This window comes from Lepisma saccharinum, chromosome 28 (genome assembly GCF_977018435.1).
Source record: "Lepisma saccharinum chromosome 28, izLepSacc3.1, whole genome shotgun sequence".
Lineage (NCBI taxonomy): Eukaryota > Metazoa > Arthropoda > Insecta > Zygentoma > Lepismatidae > Lepisma > Lepisma saccharinum.
In genome coordinates this window covers 8,150,224-8,167,638 of record NC_139256.1, presented here as the reverse complement: position 1 = coordinate 8,167,638, position 17,415 = coordinate 8,150,224, and positions in this window count along the sequence as shown.

Sequence of the window (17,415 nt, the reverse complement as noted above, 5' to 3'; positions counted from 1 at the left end):
CTATAGGTGGTCAATTACAATTTATTACAACTCCCGAGGGTGATGTCAAAATTTCAGTAGGGAGAAATATTTATAGAATTAAGCACTCAAACATGATTTCTGGTACTGTATATACCGTCTCTGCCGGTGATTGTTTATATATTGAGGTCCCGGGATATTATGACAAACTTATACCTTTTTTTTATAGAATTAAGAATTAGATATTCAATAATAAATAACCCCTAAAACAAAATAAAAACAAAAATGCCTAATGATATATTTGGCCATACAAGACATGAAGATCACAGTGATGAGATTCTGATGCTTGATGTCAGAGTGAAAAAATTAAGAAGTGATTTACAAGTTTTACAAACCACACTCAATGCCAGTCTTCAACTAGAAATTACAAATTTACAATCACAATGCATGGACCCTCTTCTTAAAATTGATTCAGAACTTAAATTATTGCTTCAAAAATATACTAATTTGGCAACATTGGATAATTTCCAAAATTTAGAGGAAGCTGTAGCAACTCTTCAAGCCAAATTAAAAAGTCAGAATACCAACTCTGAACAATTGAAACAACAACTAGAAGAGCAGATTAGTAGTGTCCAGGCACAGCTCCAAACAATTGTCAAAAGCATAAAGTCACAAGAAGATTTTGATCTAGTAATTTCCACTCTAAAAGAACAAATTCAATCACTACAGATACCTAATCTGGACCCCTTGAACAATGCCATAGCCGAGGTTAAAGAAAAAATTGAGACACTTGAAAATTTTATGAACAACTTACCATCTTCTGATGCTCTGAATGCTATAACTCGCAGTGTAGCTAACATCAAACTGCAACTTGAAACATATGAAGATTTTGGAAAAATTCAGAGTACCATAACCCACCTTGAAGGTACCATAGCAGCAGTACAAAATGATCTGACAAATGTACAAGAAACTCTAGAATCCCGCCTGCCTGGTATTGTAGACACCCTTGTCAGTGTTCAGCAACAGATCACCAAACTTGAAAACCTCAACTCCGAATCTGAACTATCTCATTTTCATCACTTGATCGATGATATCCAAACAAAACTTGAAATTTTACAACAATCGACACCTACTCAGGCACACATAACCCTGCTCCAAGATGCTATGCGTAGTGTGGCTGATGCTTCTGAATTAAATAATGTGAAATTGGCACTTGAATCTTTGCAGAATACTGTATCAAATCTGCCTACATCACAGGAACTTAAAAATATTAAGAGAGCTGTGAATCGCATATTGAAATCAGAAGATATCAAGAATATCCAGACAGAGATCAAACAACTTACTCAGACAGTGGCCACTCTACCAACCAATCAACATATTAATGAACTGCATGCTTTATTTGAGGATATCAGAAGACAAGTCCATGATCTTACTGCCCAAAATTCTAAATTGGCAGTTGTTGAAAATTTACAGCAAATTGTAGCAAACATCAAGCAATAACTAGGGACCATGGAATCCAACCAAGCAAATACTCTGTCTGTTTTTGCCACCCAGCTTCAAGAAATTGTGCAACAATACAAAAAACTTGCTGTAGACATAAGAATAAAACCAGGCCACGATGAAATTGTTAGGACTATTAACGAGCATCTTGAATCTGTAATAAATAGATTGCTTACAGCAGAAAAAGAAATAACTAGCCTAATCGAGAATCCTAAGCATACAGTAATCCTTGAATTAAACAGTATCCCTAACAATGAATATAATTCACCATTTACACCAGGTGGGAAACTGTATAAGCTGTCCCCTGCACAATTTTATTACCAGTTTTTTGTTGGAGGTACACTTAGACCAATCAAGATTAAATATTGGCTACAACCACAAGCACACCACTACCCTACTTTATCAATAACTAATGCTGACAACAAACCAAAGATCGCTTTAGCCTCCTCGCTCCTCGTTGCGTACATTGCACATGCTAGCATCCCATGATCCAGCATTTTCTCACGCTCATCGACTCCCCTCCCCCCTCTTTCCACTTCCAGTGCTCGCACTGCATTTCTGCGTTAGAACGAACTCATTTTTATTTTTAATACAACATGGTTATTTTTATTTTTAACAAGATCAGGATTACAGAATGCTATCTCAATCGTCGGAACATTTATAATACATCTCTTGCCTAATAATTAATTATTTTTACTGATATTTTAATGTTATTTTATAATATGCGATTAAACGCATAGTAATAGTCAGAACATATCACTTAGCTGATTTGACTAATAAGTACTTAGTGTCTTTATGATCCTAACTAGCAAATATTTTTTCCCCATTTGCTGGTACATATACGCTCAAATGAAGAAAAAAGTACACAGAAATAAAGAACGAATGAACTAAGATAGAACAAGATCAATGATTTAAAGAACAAATGAACTGCGTAGAACTTGCTTGAACTTTTGGCTTTTTGGCCATAGCAATTTTTTTTATTTACGCTTAGGTGTAATGCGAACTGCTTCTTTGAAAGCTGCAATGCACTAAATATGTTAATAAAGCATATAATAAAAATAGGCAAATGTTCCCACTCTCTCCTTTAATTTTATAGTTCCAATATTGATAGCATACAACATGGTATAGCTCATATCCCATGAAATTACAATCTACTGTATTTTTCAACGAACTCTTACACAAATCTATTACTTACTCTTTTTCACTTCTTTTTCAATTTTTTTTTTATTAGCAGCGAATCGAAGGCGCTTAAACCTTTGTCCACAATACACGTAAAATTCTTGCAAATGCTTTTATAAACGACATTTACACATATTACAGAAGGAAATGTCTCGTAATCACTTAGTTCGTTCTATTATCGCTGAATTCTCCTTTCTTTTCTCATTTCATTCCGGCTAGGCCGATTATTCCACCTATTCCCCCCCATTCCCCCCCGGCGAACTTTCCTTACAACATGGAATTATTCCACCTACTTCCCCCCCCCGTTGCCCCGGCGAACTTTTCTTCAGGTAAACCTGTTAATCATAAACAGGCCCCCTTAAAAACTCTACATCATATAAGTAACAACGCCCCTTCGCCGTCATTCAAATCAGATATTACCTCCCCTCCCCCCAAAATAATTCACCAGTTTTAACTGAAAGTCCCTTTTTCAATTGATTTTATAACCCGTCATCATTTATTGTAACCCTGCTCCACTACTTTTGCTTTTTCCTAATTTTTCCCTTTTTGCGCTTGTTTCATTTTCTCATCGCCACGGATGCTACCGGACCCATGACGACCACAGGCTTGTACCATCGAGCGACAGACCTAGGCTCATCGCAGAGACCGACGACGATTTTGTGGAGTTCCAGCCCCAACAAGGACCCGTTCCCGTCTGGACCCCATGGCTGATTTTTCCATTTTCCAAGCCGCGATGCAGAACTGGAGCTTTTTACCCAGGACGTTTCTTGCCCCGAAGCGCCATCGCAAATTTGACTTCCAGAAGGCCCCTCCCACTGAGTGCATCCTGCTCTTGTTTCCTGACGTCATATGATGCATATGTTATTTTTCATCGGCTAAAAGTGTTCCGGTGCTCAGCTACTCCAACTACCGTCAGGCACGCGCAATTAGTACGCACGCATGTCCATTACAGTGCCAAAGTTTGTGCCCATGGGTACTGCCCATACTGGATTAGAGATACGTCTCTTTCTTTTGTGTTTTTTTTTCGTCAGCTGCAAAGAATGTCCAGCCTATAGCGACATGCAGTTTACAGAGTTGCCATAGGTAACATACCTCAAGGCTCCGCCCAGCATCGTGTATGTTCCGCCGAGTGTACTTTGAACTCAGCAAACAGTAAATACAACCGCTTGCGGTTCCCGGCGTTTCTTCACACTGAGCTGACATGTGTTTTTTTTTTTATTATTCTCGTGTTGTCATCATTCATTCAAAACTGGTTCAGTGTCACACTTATGTAATTATTTATACCCATGCCTCAGAACTTAGTTATTGTGCTCGTACTTTTTGAGTTTATAAGAGGCTATAACCTACAATTTAATTTTTTTTATTATTCTACGTGTTTTATATTTTTTTTCTCAACGGTGTTTGGTGCCACGATATGATATGACTATTCTGGTGATTTCAATTTTTTTTTTACGGTGATGTGATTCTTCTAGTGATTGGCTTGCTGTATTGGATTTCTACGAGTTTTGATACGATAATAAATCATAATTTTTAAATATAACCTACTCCGGACGAGGTAGTCGACCATCACAGAGTGGTTCGATTATTTCAACAAGGGGAATGTAGAGATATGGAGACCATTAAACCGAGAAAACCTCGTCATGTTAATATTCACACTTGTTTATTTCCTGAACTTGTCCGACCAGCGAGTGATCCCAAGAATGCGCTAACTTGTAACTTCCGTAAAACAAGGAACTGGAAAGGCAAGCGCGTGGATCTAAACAGGATCTACCGCGTTTGAAAGGTTTAACAACCTTTCGACGCCTAGAATGATAAAAGCAAGCTCCTACCCGGAGCTCGCTCTCTTTTGATTCTGACACTCATCGACGCTACATGGATAACTAGTCCGATTACTTTACAACACGTTACACTGCTAACTACGACGATGGAACACGGAGTTACCGCTGCCTAGCATGCTACAAGGCGCAAGGGATCGCCCGGTTTGGTGAGCTGAGGGTCGCTGGATAGAACCTTGGAACTGTCACGATTCGGTCTGCGAGAAGCATCAGGACAAGACATCACACACATCTACCAGGTATGAACAAGCGTGAATAACCTTTACACCAACTTTCCATATCTCTACCCTCCTAACGGAGCAGGTTCAGCCATCAGATATTATTAAGCTCTACCTAAATGTTTAAATGAAACTTCCCTGTGACCTCGGAGCCCAGGTAAAACGGGCTTACAACAATAGAGTTAGAGGATTTTACAGATCCCAATACATTAGAAACATCTTATGCTGAAGATGATGGATCTCTGGAATTTAAAATACAAATAGGAGACAAATTATATTTAGAAAATCCTGTAGTATCAGCTGCTGAACACCCTATAGTTGCAATATTCTTGTTTACATACTATGTCTAGACAAATTATTGTTGATGAATTACACAAACCAGCCAGACATAACTATAAGCGACTGCCAATAGTTACAAAAGGCATAGATGATTTATGGCAGTGTGACTTGGTCGAAATGGCACCTCATGGAGGACAGTTGAAAAACTTAGACAAGATCAACAAAGGATACAAGTATATACTTACTGTCATAGATACATTTTCAAAATTTACCTGGGCATTGCCGCTCAAATCTAAGACTGAAAAATGTGTGACAGAAGCTTTTAGGACAATTATTAATCAGAGTGGAAGATCACCACGCTATCTACAAACAGATAATGGCAAAGAATTCTATAATTTGGTGTTCCAACAATTTATTAAAAGCCATTCAATAAAACATTACTCGAGTTACAGTGATCTCAAGGCCTCTATTGTAGAAAGATTCAACAGAACTCTAAAAAATCATATGTATAAACAATTTACCTTTCAAGGTAATTATAAATGGCTTACTATCCTACCAGAACTTCTAGATAAATATAATAATTCAGTTCACACTACAATCAACATGAAACCCTCTGAGGTAACTTCATCTGATGAGCAAAAATTGATCAGCACTGTTTACTATCCTAGATACCAACCAACAACAAAAAAAACTAAATACAAAGTTGGTGATCAAGTAAGAATTAGCAAATATAAGCACTTATTTAAAAGAGGTTTTACAAGAAATTGGAGTACTGAATTATTTACAGTGGATCAAGTTATACCTGGGGCTCGTAATACATATATAATAAAAGATCACCAAGGAGAAATTCTCAAAGGCAGGTTTTATGAAGAAGAACTTAACAAAACTAAACAGAGAGACACATATCTTATAGAAAAAGTTATTCGCAAAAAAGGCAACAAAATACTGGTCAAATGGCTAGGACTCCCACAACACAGCTGGATCGAGGCAGACAAAGTGATACTATGAACACCTGGGATGTTATAAAAAGATTACCAGATCCTGAACAGCAGAATAAGAGAGATGGCAAACTGCTGCCTGATAATATTAGATGTCTTATTGTTGGGCCATCGGCTTGTGGTAAAACTACACTAATGATTGATAATTTTTTATTGGCACCCAACTGGTTAGACTGGAAAAACAGACACTTGTATGTCTTTTCTAAGAGTTTAGAACAATTAAAATATCAGCAGTTGATGAATCTATATGATGGACTGGATATAGCCACTTTTGAATCAGATGTTAAACCACTTCATGAATGTCTCGATAACTCTGTTGTTGTATTTGATGATATTATATTGGAAAACCAAAACAAGGTTAGAAATTTTTTTACACAGGGCCGACACAAAAATATAGATTGCTTCTACCTGGCACAAACTTTTTCTTAAATACCAAAACAATTGATAAGAGACAACAGCAATTTTATATGTGTGTTTCATCAAGACCATACCAACCTCAAACACATACATGATGAATATGCAGGTGGTGACTTGAGCTACAATGATTTTTCTAAGTTTTGCAGTAGGCGCTGGAACCAGGACAGTTATGGGTTTGTCACAATTGATATGACAAGAAAACCTAATAATGGTAAATACAGAAATAAAATTAACAATTTTCTAGACATTGAAACATATATAAATAACCATGAAAAGACCAATTATTGATGATCTTAAATTAAGAGACTATCTTGTAAAACGATTTAAGGGATGGAAAGTAGAAAACCGAGGAATCTATGAACAACACAAGCGCACAGAACAACCTATTATTGATGCTATTAGTGAACTAGGTAAAAATATCAAAACTGTTACAGAGCAGAATCAAAATTTGATCACAGAGCTTGTACCTGTAGCTGCAAGGAACATATTAGATTATCCAATCACCCCACTTTCTAGTATTCATACACCTAGTCCTGTTGCTCCTCGAAGAATTGAAGCTACTCAGGATCCTATTGCATTGGGTCTTCTTGCTCAAAAATATTTAAGCACACCTAAAGACAACAAAGATGATGTTTTTGGTTTATATGCCGACACAGAAGTTGATGGTAGCATCATACATAGAATTGGCAATTATAGGGTAACATTTATGGGAGATGATTTGATAGTATATTCAGAATCTCATCTTGGAGAAAGAGGTGGTTTTGTTAAGTATCCTGGAACACCTGGATTATGGGAACTGATGACTCGTAAGAGACCTGGTAGCTATACAGATCAAGACTATGAGCACTACAAAGAAATATTAATAAAATCAGATGCTCTATACCAGAACAATGATCCCACACAAAAAAGAGTCAAGTCTAGTTGTGGAGCAAAATACAACAACTTAATCAAACCAATATGGTCACAGATCAAGACAGGTACTGGGATCAAACAGTACAACACATTGCCTAAAGAATTTGTCTGGGTTGACGATGTCAGGAAACTTGTAGATAGATTGCTGGTGATAGCTGGTGAAGAAAATGCCGGTAACCACAATTTTTACAATGAAAAAGTTGGAATTATGGACATGATAAGCACCAAATTGTCTAATTTTATAGTAAATGACAGTAAGGGGATTGGATATCTTATAAAAATTATTAATACTCTACCACCTAAATTTTGGAATATCTCCGAGGGTCGAGGGCTAGTTAATGACATCATAAACAAGTTGCCATTTGAGCTACATATACCAGGCTATCAGTATTGTGGTCCCGGTACCAAACTAGACCATAGATTAAACAGAGGTGACCCTGGTGTTAATCCCTTAGATGCTGCTTGCAGAGACCATGACATAGCATACAACACACATACCGACCTTGACAAGCGACATGTGGCAGACAAAAAATTAGAAGAAGCTGCTTTTGGTAGATTTGTAAGCAAAAATGCTTCTTTGGGTGAAAAAATAGCAGCGTTGGGGACCACCATAGCTATGAACACTAAACAAAAACTGGGGTGGGGGTTGTAATATATTAAGTAAATTAGCTATAATTTAATTGAACTAGTTAATCCCAAAATATGTATATAATAAACAAAAAATGAAGGCCAAGGGTGTTATGTATCAGATACCTTATGCAGGTCTTAAATCTCTTAAAACTATTGATAGTCTTCTAACCAAAAAGCAGCGCAAGAAGAAAAGTTCTTGTCTTGCCAAAGGACATGGTATGAAATTATTACTTAGTACCCCACAATTAAAAAATTACAGCAATCTAGAAAAAAATCACATATAGGTGGATTCATATTTAGTATCCCAGCTATTTTAGCAGCATTGGGGGCCGTGGGGAGCTTGGCTGGGGGATCGGCTGCCATAGCAAAAACAGTAATAGATGCCAAGAAGAATAAGGCAGAATTAGATGAACAAAAGCGCCATAATTTGGCTATGGAAAAACAAGGCAAAGGTGTTAAAAAAGTTATGAATAAGTTTAAAAAAAACAAGAGCCGCTTACCAACCAAGATATTGAAGCTTTAATCAAACCACTGGGCATCAAACATTTTAGAGGAGTATACATGTCCGATTCTTTACCAGAACAACCACTCAAAAAAGAGTGTGGCATAGTTAATTTGGATAAGTACAAAAATCAGGGCACTCACTCGATCTGTTATCTTAAATATTTAAACAATGAGGCATTTGTGTTTGATTCATTTGGAGGTGTTCCACCTGAAAATTTAGTAAAATATCTAAAATCAACTAATCTTTATTATAATAATACCCGTATTCAAAATTTCAAAGATATTAATTGTGGACATCTATGTTTATCTATTCTTAGATATCTGTCTCAAATAAATAAACCATCAATTGAAAATTTTCAAAAAGCCTTGTGGTATCTAAAACATCATGGGGGTATTCCATCTTACCAGCCAAAATTCAATATTGAAACTCAAACTACATGATGATATAGTATATCCCAAAACAATAGCTCTCAGAGCATTCTATGGCATGTACTTGATACCTAATATTACACACCACAATAACACAATCACAGTTAGTGACCAAAAAATTGTCATTACTCCAGGCCAGTATAATTTGTCTACTTTAAATGCTCAGTTACCTAGAGGTATATTGTTAACTCAAAATTCTGTTACTCACAGAGTAGAAATTGTGTCTGCTACAGAAACAGTAGATCTGGGTACTATAGGAGAGCTATTAGGATTCGAGAACAACACAAAACTTGAACCAGCCATCAAACACACTGCTATTAATATACCTAAATTCTTAGCCATAGAAAATCTAAATATTCACTGTAATGTGGCCGAGGGTATGATCACCAAATCAAATGGCATAGGCACTCACAAACAAACTGGTATTATTGCAACATTTAAACCTAACTCTGAATTTATGGAACCGATCATCTATACTCCATCGCCAACATTATATTTTCCTGTGTGCCATAATAGAATCGACTACATTGAGTTGATGGTCACTAATGAAAAAGAAGAATTAGTTGATTTTGCTGGAGCCACAACAACTGCAATCATAGAAATTAATATTTAAATAAAATACATACAAAAATAAATAAATAAAAAAATAAAATGGAAAATATTGAGAGTTATGAGTTACAATCATTCCCCCCAAACAGGAGGACCTTTGCAAATTTAAATCAAGCCAACACAGAGATTGAGGTTGACCTTGATGTAGGAGATGGGATTATACACCCTCACAGAGCAGACCTATATATTAAATTTGATGTTGTCAAGCTCGATGGTACAGATTATCCGGCTAACACAAATGTAAGATTAGTAGACAATTTTGTACCACATCTGTTCTCTGAAATTGAGATTAGAAAACATGGTGTTGTTATAAACAGAGTAGACTATCCTGGTATTACATCTACTGCTTTGGCCACACTAAAATAATCCAAGACCGAGGCTTCTTACTACAAAATAGGTGGATTTGAGGCTGGTGATAAAATAATATCTAAAAGCCACACAGTGCTGTTTCCTATGCGCCTGTTGCCAGGATTCTTTTCAGATTACAAAGATATTATGTGGAAGGGTGGTTTAAGAATTACATTTAGAAGAGCTGCCAATGATAATAATGCTTTGATGAGGTACAGTTCATTAAATTCTACTGGGGCAGCTCTGCCTAATACCCTACCTGATGAAGGCAAATGCCTTATTCAGACTATGGAGCTAAGAATCCCGGTTGTTAAATATGAGGCCAGTTATGCTCTTAAATACAAAGCAGATATCCTAAAAAATCCACAGGTACCTTTACAATTTTATACATATCAATGTGTGCAGAAGCCTGCCACTGGTAGCTATTATGAATTTGATGCTACAAATTCATTCTCCAGTATACAATATGACATGCCAGATTTTGTGGTAGTACTGTTTCAGACTGGAAGACACAATAATCAAGAAAAAAATTCAAGTAAATTTGATAACTGCAACATCAAGAACATATATCTTAAAAATGGCAGAAATGAGGTATTCCCTAGAGAAAGTTATAATTTAAACATGTCCAAGGATGATTTCCTCAAATTATATGAGGCATTTACAGCATTCAAATGGGTTACAATTGGGAATACTGACATGTATTACTCACCAGACGAATTCAAAGCACAGAGACCTATGTTTGTTATCAACACCTCAAAAAGGAAACAAGTTGTGGTTAATGACAGGACAAACATTAAAATTATCTGTGAATTCCATGAAACACTCCCTGATGATACCATATGTAGTGTTATTCTTATAGGTGAAAAATCATATGTTTATGATGTAAGAAATGAGAGAGTCACAGAGCAATTTTAGAAGAGTTTTGCATATTACATTGTCTTAGTATTAGATAAACAAGTTGTACCTGGTCTTAAATTAAAATATTTAGAATGTTACAAGTCAACATATTAATTCTCTGAACTTAAACCGGAAGTGGACCGGAAGTGGACCGGAAGTAGACCGGAAGTGGACCGGAAGTAGACCGGAAGTGGACCGGAAGGGAACCGGAAGTAAATATATGTAGGTATAGGTGTGTGTATGTGGGTAGGTCTGTGTGGGTGTGTGTGGGTAGGTGTGGGTAGGTGTGTGTGGGTGTGTGTGGGTGTAGTTCTAAAGAGCATCTTGGATTAGTTTTAAGTGTGGTCAAAACAATATCGAGAAAAGCCATATTTTTAACAAATTTATAAACAGCAATTTTAGCAAATTCAGGTTTAGCAACATCAATTTGAGGGAGGTCCTCTTTTCTCGGAAGCTTTTTTTTACAAAAATCGTAGGTTTTACACAGTAACAATAAAATTTTATAGACATTTTGCCTTAGTTTTAAGTATTTCTATTCAGTCAAAACACCTCCTCATTTATCGGGTTTATAATAGCATCAATTACACTACTCATACCCAAGCGATTTCAAGAATTCTGCTACATATCTATTTCATTTGAACATATTCAACGTAATTTTAAAGACATAAGTTGTTCAAATTAAAATTTGTATAAAATTTATAACCTAAAAAATCACAGCAACGTGCACATATTTAAGAAACCAATTTTGTCAACTATTAATTACTTTTCACATCGCAAATTATTGTAGAATATGTAAATATGTACGAGAGCTCTTCGTAGCTTTCGAAACATATTGTAATAAAAAGCGTTTACAGAAAGAACAATCGAATGAAAATACACATCTACTTTTGTACTTTTTTGTAGCTACGTATGTTCAAGGGAACATATTGTGTAACTCGCTACGTACAGGAAAGTAGTTTTCTTGTCTAACGAGACAAAGTTTCTATGTGCTTTGCCTAAACATAAAAAGCGAAACGAAAATATGTAACCTGAAAAGGGGAGGGGAGAGAAACTCCAGCATATTTCGATAAATATCAGTTCCAGTATTTTTTTATATTTTTTTTGTCTTCAGTCTGTCTTTCGACTTAGCAGTCAATTTTACGTGACCGTAAGCACTATGCATCTCATTAATTAGAAAATATGACATCACATGAGGCACAAATTTTCTTCACCACGCTTCAGAGATCGAAAATATAGGAAAAAGTATCAAGATAGAAAAAAATGCCGAAATATGTTGTTTTGTGTAAAGTAAATGATCAAATATGTAAAATATGTGGCAAATATGTCAAAATATGTAACATAAAACTTATGTAAAATGATGTCAGTTACATAATTCGTTGACTTTTTCGTGTTCAAGGTATGTATCTAGAAAGGAATAGAATATAATTACACATAAACCCTAGCTCTAGTAATAACAGCAAAGGGAGGTTCGACATTTTATTGATATAGGATACGCTGTGAAAGTTAGTGCGGCGACACGCTGTATATATTGTTTACACTACAGGCTTACGCATTTCGGGAGACTGGGATGAAGCAGAGAACGACAGAGGCATTTATTACATGAAGCCATTGATTAGTTGATTTGATTTATTTTACATCGATTTTCTACCACTTTTGACTAATCGCGACGACGAGATGGAATGATGATATGATAAAACTTATGAAAGCACTGTGGGAATTAAGCTTTTTTTTGTTTTGGGTGAATACCCACTCAGTGACTATTTGTAATTTTCTTTGTTATATGTTACCAGTCAGTAAAGTAAAATATTCCCTCGTAGTTCTAAGTAGCTTACGTCATTGGTCCTAGTCTAAGTCTTTAAACCTTATTCATATTCATATTCATATTCATATTCTTTATTTCCGTTGACCCATGTCTATAGGTATGGAAATCGTCATATAACAATGTATACACTAATAAAATATTAATACAATTATAGACAAGAATTACAGCAATGATATGAAGCACTTCTACATGAAGGAAATCCAAATAAAGGAAGAATACACTATCGGAGTGAAATTACATACAATATTTAAGGCGAGCACAATAATAAGCGAAGATTTTTTTTAGTGTAAAAATAAAATGTAAAAGTAAATATGTAACTTATACAACATGGAAGAATGCAATATATATACAGAACCGATTAATGATCATTTAGGCATAATAATAGCATATAGTGATACTTCGTACATGATAATATAAATAGTATAATTCCATTTCGATTCCATTGTTTTCATGTGCAAGCACAGTAAATGTAATATATATAGGCAACATTTACACGTAATTTAGAAACAATGTATTTACATTCTAAGAAAATACAAACTCGTACAGAAAAAGAGCTATCGAACTAGCAAAACCGAAAACTTATCCAAATTTCCATTGCCAGGTCAAACTTAAGGTCTATTTAACCATCTACAAGTTCCTTGTGAACACTTGAATACATATTCAGTGAGGTTCATTCAATTCAATTCAATTCAATTTTCCTTTATTAAAGGGCAAGGTTCACAAGGGATTCACAAATTAATTGACACAATTGTGCTTGGTGTGATATAGTTAAGACTAATACAAGTTAATATTATGTGTAAGAACATAAATGTTCTTAATATACGAGAAAGGACAAAATATCGTCAAGGGTTGGCAGGCCAGTTGCAGAACGGCCCTCCCTTAATCTACAATGCTGCACACTTTTCGGCATGGAAATCTTTGATGTCTTGACAATTAATGGACGCGAATGATTTTCCAGTTGTATTTCGTCCACAGTTAAGAAATGGTATACTACATTTAGAATTTAATTTTCTTTGAAGGGGATAAAATGGTTTGCTGAGGGGAAATCATTGACACCCCCCATAATTCGCACCGGGATTCGAACCCGGAACGCCTGGCGTCGTAGCGCGCTGCACACGACACTCGGCACGAGACGAGACGAAACTCTGTGCACAAGAAGTAAATCGACGCAGGTACACACGACACACGATCCTGCCAGTACCTGGTGCGCATGCGTGGTCCTGTCTACTTCTACTTCCAGAAGAAATAGGAACACCGCCACCCTGAATCTGTCACTTGAAGCAAAAGCCTCCCTGTGGAAGGAGGAAGGAAAGATTATTGGATGAGTTACGGCAACCATTAATACCATTAAGAAACCGTCATTTTCGAAGGAGAAGCGGCCGATCGAAGCGTCTTCGGGATTAATTAATTGCCTTGAGTAATTGCGCTTCTCTTCGTGACAAGACTTAGCTTAATTGACCGTAATGAGGGGCTTTGGCTGTTCTCTGCTTCGGGCTCTAGACTTTCTCCCTCTCTCATGATTATAGCTGAAGTTACTGAGGATGAAAAATCTTCAATTTTCAGCGAGTTTAAGGAGTATTAGGCCGCGTCCGAATCGGCGACAGATGTCGCCTAGAGTACCGTTCCATCCGGGGACTCATGCTACCTCCGTTGTCCGAATTGGCGGCGGGCGAGGGGAGAGACGAACGGCGCGACAGATGCACGCTCCAACTCGCTGTGGCCCTGCGCTTGGCAGCCATATTGCAACTTCCGCTTTGCGGAGACAACATTTACTGAATACAGGATGTAAAACTCAGTGCTTCTTGGACATTTTATCGATAAAACTGAATGTAGAAAAAATTGAAAATGAAGAAATCTTAAGTCACATTTCTAATATTAGTAGTAAATAGGTGGAAATCATTGAAACATGTGGTAGGCGTCTGCCTTCTGCATCCTGTGCGCCTGCGCCCTAGAGCGCGGTGGGTGAACGTTAGGGACGACACCTGGCGGGAAAAGTGACAACCATACTGCAAGGGGGCATGTAAATTCGGACGACATCGACGGCAGAATAAAGCAACGGGAGAGAACTTGTCAATCCGGACACGGCCTTAGTCTTCATTACTGCAGAGAGAGAATTTCGCTCGAGCCCCAAATAGTTCGCACGAACGGCGCTAGTTAGCGTACGGAATCGAGAGCTTCTTTCTTCGGGTGAATAACGCTCGGACAGGCAAAACAAGCAGTATACGTTCGAATCCCAAGTCCACGGACAACCGTAATTTGTCTGTGGTAGTGGGCTCTCAAATATGCGTGAAGTGAAAGAAGCAGTCAAATTGAAACTTAAGTAAACATACTCATTATATCCATGTTAAAATGAAGTTTAGTCTATCTTGCCAATACAGTGATATACGAAAATTAAAAGTGATGGTTGTGGGCTGAAGCTGCCAGTACGGATATTTTACATGTAAATGTGTCTACGATTGGCGTATTAAAATTATACGTTCGAGGGTGGGAGAGACTCCCCTTCCTCCTTTCAACACTCGTGTTACAAACGAAGAAATCGACACGATAAGAGGAGTAAAAAAAACCCAACGAGGGAATAATATGAAAATGCAGGAGAAATTTAAGAAAAAGGGAAGCACTAAGTAAAAACAAGAGAAAAGGAAAAAAGAGGGGATATAATGAAATCAAGAGGTGAAAATAATATAATAATAACAGGCGGATGAGGGAAAGATTAAAAAGATGATGGAATGAGATTAAGAACTTGAGAAGTTAAAGAAGGAAGACATAGATAAACAAAAAAGAGAAAGATAAAAACGAGGAACGGATAAAGGAAGGGATATAAGATGAACAAACGGAGGGAAAGACATGATGGAAGGCAGAATTGCGAAATTTGAAAGAAGATTTTATTCTTTTGCAGCCTAGATGGAGCGCCGATCAAGGTAATATTTTAATGCATCTTTCTCTGCGATAGGTGGCGCATGTTCGCTCCCGGGAGGTGGATAAAGTTTGTTGCTGCCCCAACTCAACTTGCCTCATACACAGACAAGCAATACCTTGTTCGTCTCGTTACACACGTGCACATCTATGATAGGCTATGCAGATTGTGGAATCAAACGTGAGGGCACTCTCATAAAAAAACAATGGTTTATATTCCTTATGATGAAAATCATATGAATACATAGATTAAAGGGCCTCCCCGATGGCGCAGTGGTTGCGTCGTCGCCTTGTAATCAAGGGGTCCCGGGTTCGATACCCGGTGGAGGCACGTAGTGCTTCGGATTCCACTTTAAACTGTAGGTCCAGTCCCGATTAGCCTTACTGTGCATAAAGTGGACTTAAAACACTAAATCAACCAACCAACCAACATATCTTAAACTAAGTCCACAACATTCGATTTCTCCTCGCTGTTAGATTTGCTTTTTCTTGTAAACAGTGGCGTACGCAATGGGAGCTGAAGAGGATACAATCACCTTCCGAAATTTTGATAAAATAAAAAAATCAAATGAAATCAGTAAAGAATTAGTGAAAAACTCTTAAAATGGCCCCCGATTACATTTTTTGGGGGGACAACTTTCAAACCGAAGGTTAATAATGATAATTACAAAATATTTAATTGTTTATCCCGCTCCACCCCCTCCGAAAAAATCATATGTGCGCTAATACTCATGAACATTCTCTATAAATCCATAAATCGGAAGTCGGTCGTCAGCAAGAACAAGACGTTGCTGATGGGAGAACAGCTTGTTCATTTTGTGCTCGTCACAAACACACACACGCACACGCTTGACTTACCGTTGCGTATGTTACCCAAATGCAAGTCCATAAAACGTGACGTGAGTGCGTGACCGAACTATTGCAGAGTCAGTTCATGCGTCTGACGGTAACTTGTTTTACGCATCAACTTTTATCAAACCGAAGTAACCGCTGGAATGTTGTCTGACTACATTGTCCTTTTCCATTCTTAGCAGCACGTGCATCGTTTGGGAAGGAGGGGGCGGGAGCTGGAACAACGATAGAGTTGCAGAGAAAGAAATTTCCTCTATTTCATACCTACACATGAAAGATTTCTTATAAAATTTAGCTCGCATCCGAAACATCTATAGTTTGAACCGGCCGTCCACTTGCAATCACCTGAAGTCGCTTTTCTATCACTTCTGGATAATCGCCACGATAAGGATGCAACGATTAGATTAAGTTGATTAAGGGACACTCACAAATAAGATCCATTCTCACGACAGGCTTTGCGAGAAAGTCGGCTTGTTGTGTTGAGTATTGTCGATAAACGTACATGATAAAGGTTATTAGAAAAAAAAACGGAAACGTCTATTGCAATTACAGACTTACGAGCCTAAAATTAATCGTTCACGTCTGAAACACACTTTAGGGGACAGTGAAAAATAAAGTGAGGTAAAATTGTAGATCAACATAAAAAAAATATTAAAGTACAAAGTACTACTTACTGGAAGGATTCCCATTAGTCCACACAACACACGACATCGAATTGTTCCTTGCAAGTTATTCGGTGTATACTGAAAATAGACAAGAGTTCCAACCTTTTGAGATCCATACAGTGGCGTGCCCAAAGGGGGGGTTGTTGGGGGTTATACACACCCCTTTGGCCCAGTATTCCTAAAAAAGTACGTCAAATGTAGGAAAAGATTGCAAAATGAGGGATGACTACCAAAAATAGTGTACGTAACCCCTCCCCCCTTTCGAAAATCCTGGGCACGCCACTGGATGCATAATATCCTGTAGAAAGACCATCACTAGCTGCCTGTGCACGACATAGAAAGTATTAAACTGGCTGAAAACAAACACATTTTCTTTGAAATAGATACCGCGATTTGTATAAACCAAGTATTCGTTTTCATGTCCTGTATTCTGAGAGGAAAATGGCCGAA